Source organism: Tamandua tetradactyla, chromosome 13 (assembly GCF_023851605.1).
Source record: "Tamandua tetradactyla isolate mTamTet1 chromosome 13, mTamTet1.pri, whole genome shotgun sequence".
NCBI classification, from domain to species: domain Eukaryota; kingdom Metazoa; phylum Chordata; class Mammalia; order Pilosa; family Myrmecophagidae; genus Tamandua; species Tamandua tetradactyla.
Window position 1 is genome coordinate 11150966 of NC_135339.1, and position 22638 is coordinate 11173603.

A 22638-nucleotide genomic window follows, 5' to 3' on the forward strand; every position below is an offset into this window, starting at 1 on the left:
TTAAATAGCAGGAAAGAGAGGGATGTACTGGTCCCTGAAACTCAGAGACTGGGGAGGCTGTGGTCACAGTCTGGGCTGGGCTGGGGAGCCTAAAAACAGACAGTCTTAGAAGATCCCAATAAATTTAGTGAGTAGACATCATGGGTCGTTTAGTGCGAGCACTGTCAGAGGAGCAATAGAAGTAGATCCCAAAGTGCAACGTCAAGAACTACTTGGAAAGGAAGAAATACAGATTGCTCTTCACAGAATTTCTGCAGCTGATTAAAGGAGAGCAAGGAGCTGGCAACAGAAATGAAAGGCCAACCAAAGAATGCTAAGGGAGGCTTGAAGCAAACTGGGAGTGAATACTATGAACTGTGAAGTAGGAATAGAAAATTGTTTTTGTTGTTGTTCCCATGGGGTATCAAAATCCCCATCATTTATTATCAAAAACAAATAAGAAACCTTTGGATTCTGATACTTTCTGTCACTTTGAGTATCAAAAACGGACCTTGTCAAAGCATGTGAAGTGGAAAAAGGCTGTCAGTACCTAACACAGAAAGTTGCACACTGATGAATTTGAATGGGAAGCCCAAGAAACTAACAACTTCTGCCCACCTGACAGAATGACCAATCTATTTGAAAACATCTGGACAAAAACCTCATGTAATGAAACATCCTTTGGTTAAACCTCATGGACTTCAAAAATCACAGAGGGGGCATCCTTAGCTTCAAGTTCCATTATCTCAGGGCACCTGGTCTTCTCTTAAGACCCCTCTGATGGAGCTGGGTTTGCAGCCCAGCATCCTGCTGGACAATCCAGCAGAACTGCTGCCCAGTCAGATCCCAGAACTCCCCCTGCCCTACAAAGCTGAAAGAGGAAACAATTTGCTGCTGAATGGTTATGCTTTGATGATTTGGGATCCCCCTTAACATTGCATTTGATGGTCTTTTTTCTGTCAACAGCTATAATATCACTTTCCCTAATTAACTCTGATGTTTCCTTTGAGCTTTTTCTTTTCTGAGAAGGAAAATCATGTTTAATTCAGAAGGGCTATCATTACCTTGATGAATGGAAAACAGCTCTAAGCCACAGACTGGGAGAGAAGTAATAGAATCAAAATGGTTACATCCCTCTGGCCTGGCCTTATCCCAGAGTCCTCCTGACAGGTAGTTCCCTGAAGTCGGGATAGGGAGATGAGAGGTTGAAGTAAGTGGTGGGAAGGGAACGGATAACGAAAGCAGCATCTCCTGGACCAGGGTTTGGACGGGAGCTGCAGGGCCTAGGTTATAAAACTGATGTATTTCCTCTGTAGTGACCCAGAGTCTTAGCCATCTACCTGCACTCAAGATTCCCAGACTCCCTGCTTCTTTGTCTCAATGGGCTGGGTTGAGAATATATTCACATATGAATTGCTCCTGTAAAGTACCTGAAATGTCACAGGAGTACAGTAAATACAATCTCACTGCTTCCTGCTTGAGTACGTCTTCCCAAATAAGACCTGCTGAAACTTACTTAGCATACACATGATATGCCAACTCATTCAAGTGTGGCACCCAACACAAACCAAACTGGAATACTTTACTCATGAATATCCCCAATTTTGATCATGCATGGGAGTCAGAAGCATGGAAAATTTTAAGAGTGGATTGCAAAGAATCATCTACATTAAGCTTACAAGACTGGATGAGAGGAATCTTTACTTGCATCAGAATTTCTTGACTCATCGTCTTTGGCCAAGTATTATGATTATCAGAAGAATCTGAACATGCTGACTGCCCAGTAGAGACAGGTCAGACTTCTGCTGGAACAGCCGCCGGTTTCCAATAGGTGTTTCATCAACACACCACTGAATGAGAAATTTTTTTGCTCCAGTGTGTTATAGTCCAAGGTCTGCATGTCAAAATCAAATTATGCTCTTTTACTCACCAGGTCAAAAATGCCAAAGAAATTTTGTCAGCACAGGAGACAAGGGTAGATTTTCCACATGAGGTATCTGCCAGCATTTCCTTGTGCCTGGGCCAGGACTGACCCACTATCCATGAGAACAGAGCATGCTCAATCCCCTGGGGGAATGGCCCCTTTACTCTGTAGAAAAAATGTGTCCTCAGAAATGTAGGATGATACGAACATTAAAAAATAAACTTTTTCCCCTTCATGTCTTAGTTTCCAAGCTGTCATGACAAAGGCAATGAATGGGTTGGCTTAAACAACAAGAATTTAAACATCAGTTCACAGTTTCAGTGGCTAGAAGGCTTGCTTCCTCTTGGGATTGGTAGCTTTCTGGCTGGCTAGCAATTGTTGGGTTCCTTGGCTTTCCTATCACATGACCATGTCCTCTCATTTCTCTTTCAGGTTCTGTTGAATTTTTGCCTCTGGCTCCATCCCCTGATTTTTTCTCTATGTCCAATTTCCTTTATTTATAAGGACTTCAGCAACATTGGATTAAGGCCCTCCCTCTTTCAGTCTAGGCACACCTTAACTCATGACAGGTACAAAAGTCCTGTTTATAAATGAGTTTGTACCTGTAGGACCAAGAGTTGGGACCTGAAAATGCCTTTTGTGGGGGACATGATTCAATCCCCACACTTTACATTCTTCATCATCTAGTTTTCAGTTGGAAACCAAACCCATGCAATGGCATATCTATTGACCAATCCCTGCAGCTCTCTGTTCTTCAAATACCCATCACCAGGAAATTTAGCCACATGATGGATTCCCAAACCCAACTGGCCCGAGAACCCTGGTACAGGGAAGGTGTATGGCCCAACATTACCATCTTACTGCTAGTCAAACCCTAACCCTGGTACTGCCAGCCCCAAAATACTAGGTTCGGGTGTGATTTTACCAGCCCCAAATACATTTGGACCATCTCCTTTGTGTCTTTATTTTTATTTCTGTTTTGTTGCTTGGGATCAAATGAGTTCCTAAACAGCCCCTTCAAATTTTAACCTGTAATGAGTTTTGATAAGTCTCAGGTCATTTTCCATGAAGAGTTGACAAGCCAGTTTTCTCACATTCTGGTCTTGAAATATTGCTTATTGTTGAATTTTTATACTTATACAAGTTTGTTTAATTTGTTACTCAACTACAGTCATTGTTTTCTATACATTTTTCCTTGACAACAATTTAGGGTAAGTAATATCCTTGTGACCCAGATAAGAAAACTGATACTCAATTCTAGTCATCTTTCCCCCATCTCACCCTCCAGCCTAGTTTGCAGTTATTTAAGCACGAACCTGAGTTTCTCCAAATAAGTGCTGTATAAAGCAGGGTATCACTGTTCACTGGAAAATTCCAAAAGCGTTCTACAGAGGACTTCTGACCTTGTTTGCCTCAATTCATAGTTCCCCCAAGGCTGGGGACTGATTCTCGTTGGTGACCAACTGATTTGGTCCAAGAGAAGTGCTTCCATCAGGTCTATGACTTCTTCCATTTTCAGTTCTTAATTTTTCATCATCTGTAAGTTGCTTGATGTGTGTCTTCAATAATTTTTCACAATACTATATATTATATTCTATTGTATATGTGGAGTATTTCTGAAAACTTTAATATCTGAAAATGTCTTTCCACTGTGTTCTCTGTTGACAGAGAATTTTTTGATTTGGAACTCTTCAGTAAAAACCTTTCTCCCTTCAGTCCTCTGTAGACACTGTTCTATTGTATTCGGGCTTCAGCTGATGCAGAAGAAAACATGGTGAGATGAGCTTTGTTCCTGCAATTGTTATTTTCAGATATTCAAAGACATTTTTTCCTTTAACATGGCCTATTAATATTTTTTCCAGAAAGCATCTATTTATGGGTGTTTGTTCATTGACTTTTGCAATATCTTGATGATTCCCTTGAATGTAATTTTTAAAAAATAGTTTACTGTCAAGAAACTTTTCTTCTGCTATGCCTTTGATTATCGCTTCTATCACTCTATTTGTGGTAGCAAAATTAATGATCTGATTGATGACTCTCCATTTTACGACCTCCATATCTACATGCTGTATACAAACAGAGTATTTGAGTGGGCTTTGACCTGCTTTCTGCTCACAGTAAATTTGCCTCCCTGAACTACGACTTAGAGACCAGATGGCTGGGCACAACCCCAATTCAATTCTCATTTTTCTAAGAGGCACTCATCTATTATAGGTTGGTTTTATTACATAAATTTTGTCTATTTTTCTGCTAATCTAATTGACAAAATACAGGGCTCTTCACCTTCCAGGATGGCATGTGTTACTATGAGTGTCCCCAACACCATTTTTTACATAATTGTTTTCTATAATTTGCTATCATTGAATTGGTATTGAACAGAGGTCTCATCTTATTAAGGATGAGTATTGTTTGACTTTCTCAGTGTTTTAAAGAGAAATTAAATGTATTGCCAACATTTAATAATCAAGAGAGTGGACATAAATCAAAAGAGGAGACTATCTGATAACAGTGGGCTCATATTCAAGCCGGAAGACAGACGCTGGAACAGAATAACAGTTGCCAGACCTGGCCAGAGATCATGAATTCTTCAACTCCTTCAGCTAATTACAGCTCCCAGCCCCCACCCCATACTTCACTCAACCTACTGCCCGTCTGGACCTTGGAGCCATTGGGATGTATGGCCTCTGACATAGGAAGATGTAGGGAGAAGGCATTATGTTTTCACCAAATGCAATCAACATCCTTGCACCAATGTGTTCAGATTTGGTCAAACCCAGGATATGAGTGAGGAAGCAGACGGTGGAGGAAAAAGAAAAGCCTCCTTACCTTTTATCCAGCAGTCACATCCTGAGACTAAACTTGTGTAGTCTAATGCTGAATGGATGTTTTTAAAACATTTTTCTTTGTTTTTCGGCTGGTGGAAATTTCCATCAGATTCTGCCATGTTTTCAAATGTTGTCTTTGTATAAACATATGTATATATATATATATATATGTGTGTGTGCGTGTATATGCATGTATATATATATGTATACATATATATATATCTGTGAATGTGAGTGCCTGTAATTAATATTCTGACTATATTTTTTCTTATAAGTTTTAGACAGTTATTACTATCAACTGAGGATGCATTCCATGCCAGTCTCTTAGAGGCTTTTCTCCCCAATGATGTATATATTTTAATGTACACTCTTTGCATATCACTGAGTTAGCCACCATGATTCAACTAACTGTGCTTTGAGCCTGGCTGCATTTCTCTGAATTATCCATAAGGACCATGTCCAATGGCCCCATTTGTCCACTATGTACCTCTGATTTACTGGTGTAGTAGTTCTATCAAAGACAGGACTTAAAAATAATAATAGCTCACAGGGCTCCTTCTCTGCCCAAGCCTTGGTTGGTGATTTGGGGAACAAGAAGAAGTTGGATGTGGCTGTAGTAAATGGGATGGGGAGAGAAGTGGGTAAAGTTTAGATTTGAGAGTTAAGGGAAAGCCAGAAGTATCAAGCCAGGGAATGGAGAGTTTATTCTTTTACTGTTTGTTTTAGAGGCTAGAAATATGTCTTAGTTATAATAGAGAAAACCTTTTAATGGCCTCTTAAGCATGTTTTCAGACATATGAAAAATCAGCAATTTTAGGTCTATAAGGAAGCATGAATAAGGTTTTCAGCCAAAGCATTAGAGCTAGGGCCAGGTGGGTTCAGGATTTATTAATCATTATCATCCCTGTGGACCATAACAACAAATTTCTGGCCTTTTAAGAAATACATCTACTCAAGAAAACAGAGCCAGAGTCCCACCATATTGGCCTCTTTGCCATTCTCTGCTGCTTTGCCGCCCAGATGGTCCTGAAGTCCTGGCAACCATGAAGACCACCAGGAAGTGCTCAGAGCCTCCTCCCACCTCCATCCACCCCTATCCTGTCACAGGAGTAGAGAAAGGACAGGGACCAGAGGGGGTGTTTCAGCTGAGGACTCGCTGACTTCTCATTCCTCAAGAATCAGGGCCCCAGATTGTTAATCTTGTCCCCATACCAAGGAAGCTCAAAGTGCCTGCTCCGATCAGGACATTTGTCAGATGGCAAATTGGAGAGCAGAGAGCTGCAGACCTACGCAGGCTTGTTAATGGCAGAGAGTTGCCTGGGTCATAGTCCAGTTGGCTGATGGGCCCATTGGGTCCAACTAGAATGGGCAGTAGGGACTCAGTGATCCCTACATGGTGGAAGGACAAGACAAGCACATGACTCACCTGTGCATGTAGGGGAGGCAGGTGTTTCCAAGCCAAATGGATGGTGTGGAATTACATATGAGACCACACTGTTGGCCATTTAGAGAAACTTATCAGCCCAGGTTCTAGCAGAAAATAGATGGCATGCCCAATTAGAATAAGTCAAAGGGACTGTGATCAAGAATAGGAGCAGAGTATGGGAAATCCTGAAGGAGAAAGGGGAAGGAGCAGTTACAACAACTCCTGAGACAGAGAAGACACCATTGTCAGAACTGAGACTCCAGAGGAGGGACCCAGCCTGGTTGGCAGGTCTATAGGAAGGAAAAGGGGAACATGTGCCCCTTGTCACTCCACCAGTGCTCCACGCCCCTGCCTGCCACAACAGGAAGGCCAAGGGTCCTGGTAGTGTGGCCCATATGCTCCTGGCAAAGAGAGTACATAGAGGAGGTAAAGAAGATAATTAGAACTAATGTGAGAACTTTTCATCCCCAGTGAATACAGAGGAAAGGAAAGGAAGTAGGCTAATCTTGATAAAGTATTCAAAGATTCTAAGTACCATAATATTAGTTTTACCTATGTAAGTGATAATAAGAACAATATTAATAATTCCTAGAAATTTTATTCATGTTTTCTTCCAGCTACTCTATCATAGACTATACACATTTTATTTCCTTTAATCACATATAAATATTATTGTTGGCATTTTACAAATGAGGAAACTGAAACTCAGAGATTGCCAAAGTGAATGGGGAAATCTGGATTTGTTTCTGAATCTCTCTGACTCCAAATCTGTCTGTCCCCTAAACTATGAGCCAAATCATCATAGGAAAGAGCACAAATAGAAAATCAATGTCAAAAGTGACTTCAGGGATAAGGTCTGCATGCCCTCTTTCAAGCCAATGGATATCAAGAAACCATAAACTCTCTGTCCAAAGCAAGGAAATGATCTGGCTCCACTGAGCTTGTTCCCACATAGCAATTCTGGTTGGAGAGGGTGGCCTGCAAAAATCTGAAAGTCTGAATGCTTGGACTTGTTGGAGACTGCTGGTGGTGTCCTTGGATGCAGTACTTTCACAACAAACCTTTCTAAGCTACTTTCTATATGTAAAAGAGATTTTATGCCACCTTCACCCTTAAGAAATTGAACGTTTTGCTGAACTCCCCTTCACATCTTAATCTACTTTTTACAAAATTCACTCTGAGCAATAAGCGTGGGGCTGATTGAAAGCTGGACCACTCTCATTGATCTCATCAGATCAACAAACATTTATTGAAGACCCTACAATGGATAGGTCATGTTATAGATCCTGGAGACACAGTGGTTGAAAGGCAGAGAGGGTCGCCATCCACATGGGTCTTAGAGCTATTAAACCAGCAACACACATACACACACACATACACACACACAGACAAACACAAATTTCAAATACATGTATCAATATAAAGGCAGCAAAGAGTTAAAAATTATAGAACATAACTGGAAGACAAGGTGACTACTTTACACAGTTGATTGGGGCAGACCTCTGTGAAGCAGTGATGGTTAAGATAAAGAAGATGATGGGTGTGCACAGTGGTTCAGTGGTAGAATGCTTGCCTTCCATGCAGGAGACCCGGGTTCGATTCCTGGACCATGCATCTCTCCCCTTCAAAAAAAAAATGATAGGAACCAAGCATGCTTGGTACCACTAAGAAAGCACTCTGATCCAGTGTGGCCAGAGAAGAGCAAACTGGAAGGAAAACTGTGAGATAAGGGTGGAAAGGCAAGGAAGGTCTTAGAGGTCTTAGGGTTTTATGCTGTTAATGGAAATCATGGAAGAATTTTAATTGGGATGGGGGTGACATGATATAACATATTTTTAAATGATCATTTAGGCTACTGTGTGAAAGATGGGTTAACAGAAATAAAAGACATAGGAGGGGAAGTCTTGAATGACAATCAATGTGGTCCATGCGAAAGACCCTGGATATTTCTATCACAGTTGTGGCCATGTGTGTTGGGTGAAGGTAAGGGATCCAAGATGTATTTTGGAGTTTAAAAGACAAGAATTTTGATGGGTTGGATGTGGGTGTTGATATAGAGGGGGAAAAGCAAGAATGATGATCTCTGGGTGTTTTGTTTCAACAACTGTGTGAATGGTGGCAATATTTACTAAGAAGGGGATGACTGAAGGAAAACAAATTTGGAACTGCAAGAATTCCATTTTGCAAATCTGAGCCTGTAATTGCTTTTTGGACATCCAATTAGAATTGTTACGTACACAGATAGATATACAAGTCTGCAGCTTAAGTGCAAGCTGGAGAAACAAATTTCAGAGTTGTCTAATTTTATGTGACATGTAAAGCACAAGACTGGCTGAGATTCACTAGAGAGAGTATAGACAGGGAAAAAAATCAACCCAGGACTAAGCTCTGAAATTCTCCAATGCGTCAAGTCTAAAGACAGGTAGGAAAATAGTCATTATATTATCTCCTCACAGGTTCAAACCCACCCTTCCATATCCTGCTTTATGATGCTGGGGCTGAAACCTGAGAATAAAATTGCTTCTTGCTCAGCTGGCTTCCTTGTAGGTTCTGCCAACAGGAGCACATAGAAGGAAACTGGAAGGCTGAAGGAAAGAGAAGGACTAGTGGCTTCCAGTTTCATGCTCCTGTCAGTTCCATGGCCCTTCTGCCAGGCAGATGGTTCTGGTTTCCAGAAGTGTCGGTACCCACAGAACTAGACCCATTGAGTTCTCTGAGGTAGAGAATTCAAAGGACCTGGTTCCATTGAGACTCAATTGATCCAGTTCCATCAGGAGCCAGCAGTGGTACTCACTCCCAGAGGCTGAGCTTAGTGCTGCCAGTTTTCTCATCTGAACATCTCAAGTTCCGTCAAATGATGTCCCTGCCTGAGAAGATGGGGATCCTCTGCTGAGATGCTGCACTCAGGTAGCACCAATACCTTCCATGTGTTTCGCAGCCCTAGGAAAGTCTGCTTCCCGCAGGCAGTACTTTTGTGTTCCCTATTGGCCTTTCCAGCTCTCTACCACCTGTGTAGCCAATTCTCTACATTAAATTCTCTCTACTGGAAGACCAAGTGTGGTTTCCTGACTGGACTGTGACTCATACGGAAAGCTAGTCAAGTACCTTGAAATGTACAGAAACAGAAGAAACCAGGTGAATGTGGCTTAAAAGCCAAAGTAAAAGAATGCTTTGGGAAACTGAAGTGGTTAGAGAGAAGAAATTAAGCTCAAAGGACAGATAAGATGAAGAATGAAAATAGCCTGTTGGATTTAACCAGATGTGGATGAAGGAGACCTTAGCTATGGACATTTAATGGATTCATTTTGTAGGTGAAGACAAGAACATTACTCATTCTTACAGTCTAAAGAATTAGGATGACACAAAGATTTTACTGTAACATTGGAGCCGTCTTTTTTCTTTTTTTAAACACCTAGAAACATATGTTTGATTAAGCCATGCATCTTTAATATTTTATCACATATTTGATATATTTAAATAATTTATCATATATACTACTTCAAACATAGTAATTAAGCACCTCTGAACTCACCATCCAATTTAAGAAATAGGACTTTCTCAATATTCTTGAATCTTCCTGCGTGCAAATCTGCAATTAAATACTTCTCTCCTATCCCGAGGTAACCACATTCCTGAAGTTTTTTTAATCCCCCCCTGTATGTTTCTATATAGTCTTAATGTGCATGCATTATCCTACTATTTTGTTTGTTCTGCTTTTTTTTTAATTTAAAATAGTTATATCATTCAAAATGATTTCTCCTGAGCCTGGCTTTGTTTTTGTTTTTTTCATTCAGCACTTTTTGTAGATTCATCTGGATCATATAGATTGTCACTGTTGGATAGTATTCTATTATATGAGTAGAAGACTATTTTACCATTTTCTTCTCAATTGATTTTTTTTGTATGCTGTATGGCAGGGTCACATTTCTTTTTTCTTTTTCTTTTGCATGTGAGTATCCCATTATTGCAGCACCACTTGTTGAATTGTTTGCTTGTATATTTGTTTTTGTTGGTTTCTTCATTTGTTTGTTTGGGAAGTGCAAGGGCTGGAAATTGAACCCAGGTCTCCTGCATGGCAGGTGAGAATTCTACCACTCAATTGATACTTGTTCACAGTTTTATGACATTATAAATAATAAATAATATTGTCATGTGACAGAAAAGCAAGGACCAAGGACCACTGGCAGCCAGCCCTACAACATCACAGTATTTGGGAAGAAAGAATCTCTTCGATGTTGCCTCATTTTTGGACTTCTCCTAGCCTCAAAACCATGAGTTGATAAATTCCTGTTGATAAGTCAACCCATTATATGTATGTTTTGTTTCAGCAGCCAGGAAATTAACAAACTGAACAACCACTTCTCTGTATCTCATGTCAGCATTTAATAGTTTTATTATTTTTTCCATTCTCAGCATTTTCTAAGCATTCATCATGATTTTGTCTTTGACCTATGAATTATTTAAGAGTATTTTAAGATTCCGAACATATAAAGCTTTCTCTAGTGACATATTTTTCATTGAGATACCTAATACACTTGCACTGTTGATAGAAAATATGATCTAGGTAGTAACCACTCCTTTAAATTTGTTGAGACTCAATTAATATCTTAATATGTTTGATAATTTGGTAATTATTACATGTGTTTGGGGGGAAATGTGAGCTTTCCAGTTATTGAGTGCAGAGTTATAAATTTCTTCAATAAACCGAGCTTGTTAATTGGATTGTTTGGATTTTCTTCTCCTTATTTTCTTTGCCCATTTTTTGTCTCCTGGACCCTGTACCACCAGGTTATACAATCTACAAAGCCATTTACACAGACCAATGTTCTCAAATTGGCTGTAGATCAGAACCACCTACGAAGTTTTTTAAAATGCAGATACCTGTTGCCCGCCCCCATTCTGATTCAATACCTCTAGGGTGTAGTGTAGGAAATTGCATTTTTAAAAGGCTCTATGTGATTATGACAGGGAGCAAGATTAAATGGTACTGTTTTTTGTTTGTTGGAGTTCGCTTTATTATATTCCTCTGATGTTTTGCAAACTAAATTGGCCTATGCATTAAGAGCCAACCCTCTCTTGAATCTATGCAGTGAGCAAGAAATCACTAAACATTTTAAACTGCTATGGCAATAGTGATTCCATATTCTATGTGATTTCCTAAGAACACCAGAATAGGGAAAGCCAGTCTTGGAATAATCACAGTGCACAATACCTAGCCCTGAGCCCTCAGCTTAACAGAAGATTCTGTCTACTCGTTACACCTCGTTGCTATTTTAGACATTTGTCAGGACCCATGGAATCCTAGCTTGCCAGGGGATGGGTTTTTGCCACAACTATCTCAGGAATGGAATTGAGCACAAGTAAACTAGTGTGGTCCAAGGGTCAGCAGCACTGAAATCTCTTGAGAGTTTGTTAGAAATGCAGAATCTCAGACCTAAATCTGCTTTCTAAAAAGACTCCCTGATAATTTATATTATATTCAAGTTTGAGGCAAGTTTTGTTTAGCTCTCAAATAATGCCAATACTGCTGATACTAAGACACACTTTTGAGTACACAGATTCTAGATCACAATGACTTCACCGGAGGAAGGAAACTCTGAAAACCATTCAAGGATCCCCTTATCCTATTACTGGCACCAGAATGCTATGTGGGCTCAAAGAACACATCTCCCCACAAACTTAACACAGTAGGGAAGGGCAGAGAACAATGTCCATGTCAACCCCCAGAGAGAGATTCAAATGCCCAAAGAAAGAACACTGGAAACAATTCAAACGTCTCACCTTCTCTGTTGTTTCCTCCATGCAAGTCAATCTGCTTCTCTCTGTATAGCTCAAATTCATACATTCTCCTTGGCACGTGTTCTGGAGCAGACTTCAGCCTCCTGTCTTGTTTCTGCCTTTCATTTCCCACACTAAATTTTCTGTCACAGCTGGGGAAGGGATTCACAAAGAACATACTTTCCTATTGAAATCAGCTACATATTTTTAGTTTGGGTTGTTTATTTTCTTTTGTTTTAAGATTTTGCAGCTCGCACGCACAACCAACACTCACAAAGAAAACACCTCTACTTGGTGGATACCAGGTGTTCCATTGGGTGTGCATTTCTGAAAGGCCAGGCTGACCCGAACTTGGTCCTTCCTCAGGGCAGTGGGGGAGAGTCCACAATGGGTCACTGGCCTCAATCATTTCTAGCCTTTAGCTAAAGCTTCCCAGGCACTCTTGGTAGAGGTAAAGCTCATCTCTCAATCCTTCTGGGAGGGATTCAAGTACATAACTCCTTGGATTTTTTTTGGATGGGCAGGCACCGAGAAACGAACCTGGGTCTCCAGCATGGCAAATGAGAACTCTGCCACTGAGACACCATGCCCTGTCCATTCCTTAGGTTTTTGAATGTTTAAAACTATTGGTTTTTTATAGCTCTGCCACTTGGAGACCAGTTTGTCTGGACATAACATCCTTGGCTATCACTTTTTTCTCCTTGTATTTCACAAAAATGCTTCTTCTGTTTGTTCTTCCTTTGTAGGTTGCTGGCAAGAAGTCTGATGCTAACCTGATTCTCTTTCCTTTGTCATCTATATGATTTTTTTTTTTTTTTTTGCTTAGAGGCCCAAAGTATTTTTTTCCTTCATCTTTAAAGTCTAAACTTTTTACCAAGATATGTCTCAGAGTTGACCATTTTGTGTCAATTTTTCCAGACATATTTTGTAACAATTTAACATGTAGATTCAGATATTTTTTATTTAGTTCTTTTCTTTTATTATTGTGATGGGTAAGTTCATGTGTCAACTTGACTAGGTTTTGGTGGCCACTTTTACGGTGAAGCAAGCATTGGCCTGATTGTTAGTATGAGGACATTTCATGGATTTAAATCATCGGTCAATTGATTACGTCTATGGCTGATTGTGTCTACAATCAACAAAGGAGCTTGCCTTGAGCAATGAGAGAAGTCTCATTCAATCAGGGGAAGACCTGATGATTTCAGCAGACAGAAAGAAGAATTTCTTTCTATCCCTATTTCAGCCAGCCAGCTTCTCCGAGGGAAGAAACTTTCATTGGAGTGCACAGCTTGTGGTCTGTTCTACAGAATTCAAACTTGTCTCTCCCCACAGTCACATGAGCCAATTCTTATAATAAATCTCATAATATTTACATCATATAAATAAATGTATATGTAATATTTAATGGAATTTAATTCTGTTGGAGTGATAGGTTGCAGTTTTCTCCTGTTTCGTTTTCATTTTAGGAAAGTGTTTCATCACCTTAATAATAGTGATTCTAACTTTCTATTTTCTATTTATTTTGTATGAATGCTGCCTGTCATTTTCTTTCATTTTAAGATGTCTTCTAGCTCCTATATCAACAATTGACTGACCCCTTTCTATGTAGGGAAGTTGAAAAGTTTGGATATTCTATTAGGTATCTTAGTTCAAGAGCATCCTTCTCTCTTGGCACAAAAAAATACAATTTCATATGGGGATAGAGACATGAATGGGGAAGGTTAGAGTGTTTTCTGATTCATCGATCCTATTTTGTGTGCGTAATGTTGTTTCTTTACTCCACGTGCTTCCTGCTCTCACTTTCATGCCAATCACTCAGGGACATCTCTCTTTCAAGCCACCTCCTTCTCCCACTGAAATGGAGCTTTCCCACGGCTACTCTTCTGGTTTTCCCATTTTCCAGTCCCCTCCTTTGAATTCTCTAGAAACCAGAATTTCAATTCATGAGACTCCAACCTCTTCCCAGATTTTCTTGCTTATGGAAAGAAATTTGGGGGGGGGGGGGAATTATTTTCTTAATGTCTCCCACTGCTAGGACCCACTACATTGCATTATTTCCTATTCAGCCTCTGTGTGACTAGTCACACTGACTGGTTGGGTTGTTTATTTTCCCCCTTGGTTGTAATTCTCTCTCTGAATTGTGCATCCAAATAATTCATGGGTCAAAGTATTTTGAACTGAAAAATGATGAAAACACAATATAGCAAAAGTTGTGAGGGGCAGCTAAGGCAGTATTGAGGGGGAAATTTATGTCATTGAATTCTTGTTTTAAACAGAAGAAAGTTCTCAATTCAATGACTACAGGTTCCACCTAGAAAAGGAAGAATAAAAAAAGGCAAAGGTGGGCCGGTCACGGCAGCTCAGCAGGCAGAGTTCGCGCCTGCCATGCCGGAGACCGGGGTCTGAGTTCCAGGACCTGACCATGTTAAAAAAAAAAAAAAAAAAGTAAAGGAAGCACAAAAAAGGAATTAATCAAAATCAAAGTATAAGCCAATGAAATATATAACACAAGAAAAACAAGAGATAATCAATGAAACCAAAGTCTACCATGATGAAGTCAAAATAACTGGAAAAAGGGGGAAAATCACAAATTACCACTTAGATTTTACATATTTTATGATATAATAAAGGAATATCATGACAAATTAATGGTAATAAATTCAATGACATAAATGCTAAGCAGAAATTCCTTGAAAGAAACAAATTGCAAAACTCACCACCTCAACAGATGCAGATAAAACATTTAACAAGAACCAGTGATTATCCCTGATATAAACTCTAATAAAGTAGGATAGAAAAATACGTTTTCAGTCAGACAACAGAAGGTCTTAAAAACCTACAAATAACATCACATTTAATGATGAAAGACTAAAATCTTTCTCTAAAACCAGGAGCAATTCAACATAGTGTGGGGAGTTCTAGCCAGTTCAATAAGGTAAGAAAAAGAAATAAAGACATCCAAATTGGAAAATAAGAAGTAAAATAATCTTTATTTGCCAATGACATTATGATCTATGTTGAAAATTCTACGGAGCCAATGCCAAAACTATGAGAACTAACAAGTAAGTTGAGCAACACTGCAGGATAAAAAATTACTTTTAAAAATCAATGCTATTTCTATATGTTAGCAATACACAATTAGAAATTGAAATTAAAATATAGTAACATTTGCAATCTTATAAAAAAATATGAAATTCTTAAGGACAAATTCAGCAAAATAACCACAAAATCTGTACACTAGAAAGTGAAAAATATTTCTGAGAGAAAGCAAAATAGGCCTAAATAATAGAGAAATATATCATGTTCTTGGAATGAAATACTTAATTTCTTAAGATTTCAATTAGTGCTGTAGATTCAATACAATTCTATAGATTCGATGTATCCCAATCAAAATCCTAGTAAGTTTTGCAAAATATAAATTGGCATTTTGATTCTAATATTTATAGAGAAAGCCAAAGGACATAGATTAGCAAAAACAACTAGGAATAAGAAAAGTGAAGTTAGACAAATAGATCAATTCAATGGAATAGTGAGTTCAGAAAGAGATCCACAGTTCTGTAACAAATTCATTTTTTATAAAAAAAAGATAATTTTTTTGAAAAAAGTAAAAAATACAATTGGAAGCCCAGATGTGTGTGTGTGTGTATATACATATATAGAGATATATAGAGATAGATAAGGAGAGAGAGAAAGGGATTGAGAAAGTACACTCAAATCCATACCCTTGCCTGGTAACAAAAGTAACTCAAATTTCATCACAAACCTAAATATAAAACCTAAATTTACAACATTTCTAGAAAATGCATGGGAGAAAATTGTTTGACTTTGAATTTAGTCAAAATTTCTTAGATTCGATGCAAATAAACAAGCAAACAGCACAATCAGAAAATAAAAACAAAAATTAGTACGGCTTCAACAAAACTAAGAATTCTTATTCTTCAAAAGACAGTGTCAAGGTCAAGAGAAGATAAACAGACTAGAAGAAAATATTTGCAAACCCCAGATCTGATGAAGAACTTGTAACCAGGACATATAAAGAACTCTAAAATGCAATAAAAAGAAAATGATGGAAAAAATTGAAAAACTGAAAAGCTTAACATTTGAGTGGACATTTCATCAAAAAGATCCATGGATGGCAAATAAGCACATAGAGAGTTGTTCAACATCATTAATCATCAGGGAAATGGAAAATAAAACGCAATGAGATAACCCTACCCACCTATTAGAAGCTCTAAAATTAAAACACTGTTCATAGCAAATTCCATTGAGGATCTAGAGTGACCGAAAAACTCATTCACTGCTGGCGGGGATGTAAAATGGTAAAACACTTTGGAAAATGGTTTGGCTGTTGCATAAAATGTTAACTGTGTATTTACCAGCTGATCCATTTGATCCACTCCTTGATATCTGCCCAAGAGAAATGCAAGCATATATCCATGCAAAGTCTTGTGCATGAATTTTAATACATTTGTTTATAACATCCCAAAAATGGAAACAACCTAAATGCCCATCAACAGAATAGAGAAATCACTGGATGTCCATATGATGAAATAGTACGTAACACACACACACAAAAAAATGAATAAAAAAACTGCTAATACACACAATCACATGGATTGATGGATCTCAAAATAATTACCTGGGCGAAAAAACTGCACACACAAAAAAATAATATAGGGTGGTGCAAGGATAGCTCCAGGGTAGAATTTTCTTCTGCCATGCGGGAAACTCGAGTTTGATTCCTGGAGCCTGCCCATACCAAAAAAAAAAAAAACAAAAAAAACACATAATACATAATTTCGTTAATACTAAATTCCAAAATATGCAAAGTAATCTATAGTAAGAGAAAGCAGATCGGCAGTTGCCTGGATAATATGAGGAGTGGTGGGCTGGACGGTGGAATTACAAAGAGGTACAAGGTAACTTTTGGAAGTGTTGAATATGTTCATTATCTTGATTATAAAATGGATTCTTGATGGTTTCATGTATATGTAATTATATGCAAACATCAAATTGTACACTTCACAAATGCACAATTATGCACTTTATTGAAAATCAAGTCTACCTCAATAAAGCTGTTAAAAAGTTTGCAAATATAATACACCCACAATGATGCAGTAAACATAAATGTAAGCGGTAACTTAAATGGGAATATAGCTTTCTATGTTGGACAAGTGAATTCAGACTTACAGGGATTTAGCACCAGCTCTTAAAAGTAAAACGTACCTAGAAAGTACAATAGCAAATACCTGAAATTTGGATTTATTGGGCCAAACAGGCCATTGGCTCCTCATTTTCAGTTCCATTACTGAAGATAGGTTATGAATTTGTGGATAAAGACCACACACATGCACAATTTATACCTGTATACATTGCTAATTTTTTGGCCAAAGATACAGACCTTAACAGAGGCACGGCAGCAACTCCAGACAAATCAGGCACAGCACATCATTGTAGAATCTTCCATTGTTCTTGGTACCTAAACATTCCAGAAACAGCACATGCAACTCAGGATTGGCAAGTCAGAGGCACAAATAAACCCATTATTTTGCAACTGTTTTTGTTTTGTTTTGTTTAGTTTTGTCTGCAGTGCTTGGGGCTTATATTATCATTCTGGACAAGCATATGCTGAGAAACATTGCCTTCTTTTTGGAAAGAAATATTTACAAATGTGATACTCTTCTGGTTCTTAAACCAATTTAAGGAAGGTTTGTGCTTGCAAGGGTATACCCTCCACAATAGTTAGGAAGAGCCCTCAGGGCCGGCTGTCCCCAGCACTCTCCTGCCTCCACTGCCCAGAGTCCCACCCTGCCACTGAGAAGGAATTCCATCCAGTAATGGCATGAAGGAATCAGGGCTTCAGGCTCATTTTCAAAGAAGGTACAATGTCTTCTCAGGAAAGGTAGACAAGGACAAATAATATTGAGCATCTCAAAATTAATTTAGTTATCGAGGTACGGGAGAGATCTAAAGGCAAGAGTTATTTTTCAAATTTGTATTTAATTTAAGATAAAAAGGGCATAAGCTAAACTATGTATTGATAAGTCTCCTAATTAACACAGAGTTAATACCTAATGTTCAGACAGAATCAGAACAGGCTCTTGGTCAATTTTCTATGGCAAATAGAACCACACAATATTGATTAATAAATGTGCATGGTATTGGAAATATCTCTTTATTATGAATGAAATGATTTGGACTAATTTGTTCCTGCTATATATGTGCAATACTGGCAATGAAGAGATGCTTAAAAAATGTTTTATTCTCTTTTAAAAGAGAAAGTTGATTTAGAAATGATTATTTTGAGACACAGAGTATATAGAAAAGGTGTTTTGGATTTATTATTTCAGAACTTAAAAGTACAAGCGTTCCTTTCCTTAAAATTTAGAAATAAAACGACACATGCCCTTTCCTTCATCAAGAAAAATATGAACTAAAAAACTGTGTGTTTCTTTAACAGTGAAACTGTAAAGCAAATCACTTGAGCCGAAAGTATTTTGTTCAGCCCCTATGTTATAAATTGGTTTTCCTTGCTGATAAGAAAAGCAGAGAACACAGAATATTCATGATGTAGGAATCTAAACAAAAACATGTCTGAGAACTAATCAGGTTGAGAAAAATATGTAAGGCTAAAATGTTCTTCTGTTCAATCATAAGTGACAAATTCCCTCAGTGATGTTATTCTGTCATTCAATATAAAAAAAGATAAGTATTTTCTTGTCAATTTTACTAATTAAGATTGTTACATCTACAATGAAATCTTTATCCTCCAGCCTTGAGAGTATTGCTTAAATCACAAAAACACTGTCATCGAAAAGCAGAGTGTGACTTCAGGAAGGGCGGTTCCTTTTCTCCCTACCCCCTCCTTTTGTTTATATTGCAGAGCCATCACCAATGTATTTTTCTTTCTTTCTTTACTCCAAAAAAAACATAAAGAGTTAGAGCAGTTTCTGGTTTAGGGGATGACTACCAGAATCAATCATCAACCTTTGACCAAAGAGCTAAAAAATAATTAAAGGCACTTCTGACTGTGTCAAAAACCCAAATATACTAGAAAGCACTGCTGAGTATTTGAAATCCCTGATGGCGCACCCTCTAGACAAGCTGGGTCATGCAAGAATTTGCACCCGAGCGGAGATCCTCATTTTGCTTTGTTCACAGAGAAGACTTGTGGGGTGAATATCACGCTTCCTGATCCTGATTCTTCATCGAAGAAAATACTAGGAATAAAATCTGATCATTCCAACCCCAGAGCATGTCTTTTAGTATTCGCCAAAGAAATGAACAGGATACATGAATCTGCTTTTCCAAGGAGAAAAATGCTCATGCAAGAATTTGAAATGGAGGATGTGATAAGCACATTTTTTTTCATGACACTGATAATGCCAACAAAGATGACTGCTGTGACTTCAGGTGACTTGCTCAGCCAGGATATCTCTGCAATGAGGCCGTTATCTCCAGCAGCCTGAACCTAGCACAGCAGGGCTGAAATAGCTTAGGTTTAGCATTGAGAATGATGGATCCAGGGATTTCTCAGAAGAACAAAGTGTGGTGCAAGCAGTTTGATCATCCAGAGTCTGACTCTGTCCAAAATAATTGGGTATCTTCTTTCCTCAGTGGGAAACAAAACAAAACAAAACATGTTATTGTTTTTAGTTACATCTGAATTCTGCATTACAACATGACGAAATACATTCCAGAGCGGAGTGAAACCAAAGAGTGGGTTAAGGATCCACTGAGCTCTCCTTCCAAACATTGAAACTTCCAGCTGTTGACAATGCTGTATTCTTTGGCACAGTGTCTGAGAGAGCATGGACTGGCTGGTTTCATGCATTAAAAAATACATCAAATGCCTACCGTCCACTAGGCCCTGTTCAGTGCAACAGTGAGCAAAACAGATCACATGAAATTTACATTCTACGGAGGAGGTGAAGACAAGCAATAAACAATAACATAGTAAACAAGTGAAATACATCATGAGGTAGAAGGTGATCATTCCTATGATAGGAGAATGCTGAAAGAGGGCGGGAAGGGTGGGGGCAGGCTGCAAATCAAAATAGGGAGGTCCAAGAAGAAGTCATTTAAAAAGTGACAATTGAGTGAGGACTAGAAGGAGATGAGGTAACTGGAGGAAAGCAGGTGAAATAGCCAGTACAGAGGCCCTCCTGGGAAGCTTTCTGGTGTGATGAAGGAGCCAGGGAGCTGAAACAAAGCCACAGCGAGAGGAGTAGTGGGAGATGACAATGCAGAGGCCACTGAAGACTGGACCACAGGGTCCTCCAAATGGCACTCACTTTCACTGGGAGTGAAAGGGAGTCATCACAGAATGTTCAAAGCGTAACATGATCTGAAGGTTATGATATGAATCAACTAGGCTACTATGTTGAAAATTGGTTATGAGGGGAGGAGTAGGGGCAAAGATCAGTTAGAAACTTATTGGAGTGATCCAAGCTAGAGATATTGATGGCTCGAATGTGTCCCACTCCCAACTTGTTCTCCTAGACCCTGACCATATAATTGCAGCAGGGGAGGTGAAGAGAAATGGTGGAATGTAGATGTGCTCTGAATGCTGAGCCACTAGTCTTTCCTAACATATCAGATATTGCAGATGGGCAAAAGAGGAGCCAAGATGATAGCAGGTTTCTTTCCTTGAGCAACTGGAAGAATCCATCAGACATCAACTGAGAGGTGGAAAGTTGCAGAAGGAGCAGATGGAAGCAAGAAGTTCAGATCCGGACCTGAAGAATTTGGGATGCCCAAGTGGAGACACTGAGGAAGCTGTTGAATATGTGAATCTACAGGACAGAGATCTCAGCTAGAAACATACACTTTAAAGTTGCTATTTAATGCCAGATGACTGAGTAAGGGAATGAATCTCACAATGTCCAAGCACTGAGCCCAGGGGCTTCCCAGCATTAAGAAGCTTGAGTAAGAGGGGGAACTAGTAGGAGATGAAAATGAATAATGAGTTCTACAAGAAAAAAATAAACAAGTCATCTGTTGTGCTGAAAGTCAAGTGAAGAGAGTACATGAAAGAAGATGGCATGATCATCACAATGCAGGAAATGAAACCATGTCCCACTCCCTACTTGCTTTCCTAGACTCTGTCCATATACTTAACACAAACTGACTGTTGCTTCAGGGAACAAGGTCTTGATTCTCTGCCCTTAACCAATGTCAGGGGCCATGCCTCATGACAAATCATATGACTCAAGGTATTTCCATCCATAGAACTTCAGTGATTAGCCTAACCTAGAACTACATTCCTTTGGACACTAAAGGGGGGCAAATAGAGTACAAGGCTTGGGACTCCATATTTTTTCAGCGTATGGTAGTACTGGCCACCTGTTTGGAGATGAAAATCCCAGAGCTGGCCCATTTCCCAAGCCCAGCCTTGCTTCCCTCCCTTTCCCCATTGGCTGAGTCACTAAGCCCCGCAGTGCCCCTCATCAATCCACTCAAATTATGACACTTCAAAGGCAAGGGTTGCCTTATCTCTTATTCATTTCATTACTCCCAGTGGAGTCAACTGTCAATGAGTGTTTTGTTCATTTGAACTGAACAACTGGTGCTTTCATTTTCTTTTTTCCTTCTACTGCTATGGCACAGGGGGAAACTTGTACAATAATCTGCATTTCTTAAATGACCTCGGATGAAGAAAATAAAGTGCTCTCCTATTGTGTCTGTGATCAATGAGATTTCTGATTATAATAAAAACCAAAGATTGTTATTATAATAAAATGAGATTTCCAATTATAATAAAAACCAGGCACAGAATTCCAGAGATGCACAAATCCCCCCAAGCAGCCCAGCAGTCTTGCTTCTGTGTGAGCTCATTTCGTCCACCAGCTTCTTGACCACAGGGAATGCTATTTTCACTTGGAGATCTCATCGGAGGCAGTCAGTCATACCTCCTGGAATGACACATCCACAAATCCACAACTCCACTTCTGTCAGATGTGAGACATGCAAGGCTGTTGTCCTTGAGGCTGGGAAGCTTGACCCACTCTCAATCCCAGGACTCACTTCACTTTCTTGGAGACAGCACAAAGGCACCAGGGGTTCAGGCATTTTATGGTGTTGGTCTCATTAATCTAAGAGAGGCATTTCAGTCTCTGATGGAGAGACATTGTTACAAAGGTTATCTGCATAAAGCAGAAGACAGTATCTTTGTTCCACTGCTAGCAAAACTCAAAGAAAAAATCAGTGTTATGAAAATTGTTGTCCAGGGGATGGCTGAATTTTGATTTAGTAGGAGTCTATTATCCCTGAGTTCTAGCAAAGACAAAAGAGGAGACAGAGTCATCATAAAGAAAAATATCACTTGAGTTACTTCTGACTAATAGGATCACATAAAAATGAAATGGAGAATAAAAATGTTGTGCTGTTGATGGATTATGATGAGAATTGAGTTAAAGAAAATAAGTGCTTTAAGCCATCCAATTCTCTAAATAACTTTGGAAACCAAGGAGCAGAATGAGTTCAGGGTTATCTGCACCAAATCTGAAAAAATGTTGCCAAGATTACTAACTGCAATTTCATGATGACATGATGGGCACCAAAAGCAATTCTGAAGATGGCTTGTCTCCTTGCAGAGATAACAGATTCAGACACAATGCAGGTTTCTTCAAAGGGTCAATTTAGGGGGCAAAGCCAAGATCAAGTTTGTAATTGTTGTAATTTCCCCTTCTGCTGGCAGACAGCAT

General features: G+C 39.0%; 1 long non-coding RNA gene across 2 annotated transcripts in view; it reads right to left on the bottom strand.

The window, feature by feature from the left end:
• Positions 1-17383, bottom strand: part of LOC143653020 (uncharacterized) — a 33361-nt gene extending 15978 nt beyond the window's left edge. Inside the window, exons 1-3 of one of the 2 annotated variants that reach the window (XR_013161025.1) lie at positions 17334-17383; positions 11936-12084; positions 1981-2068 (exon numbers count right to left, since the gene is read on the bottom strand). This is a non-coding gene — a long non-coding RNA (uncharacterized LOC143653020). Of the gene's footprint in view, positions 1-1980; positions 2069-11935; positions 12085-17333 lie in introns of those variants that run through there. The other variant, XR_013161024.1, reaches the window with a different exon arrangement.
• Between the last annotated feature and the right edge of the window lie 5255 nt (positions 17384-22638).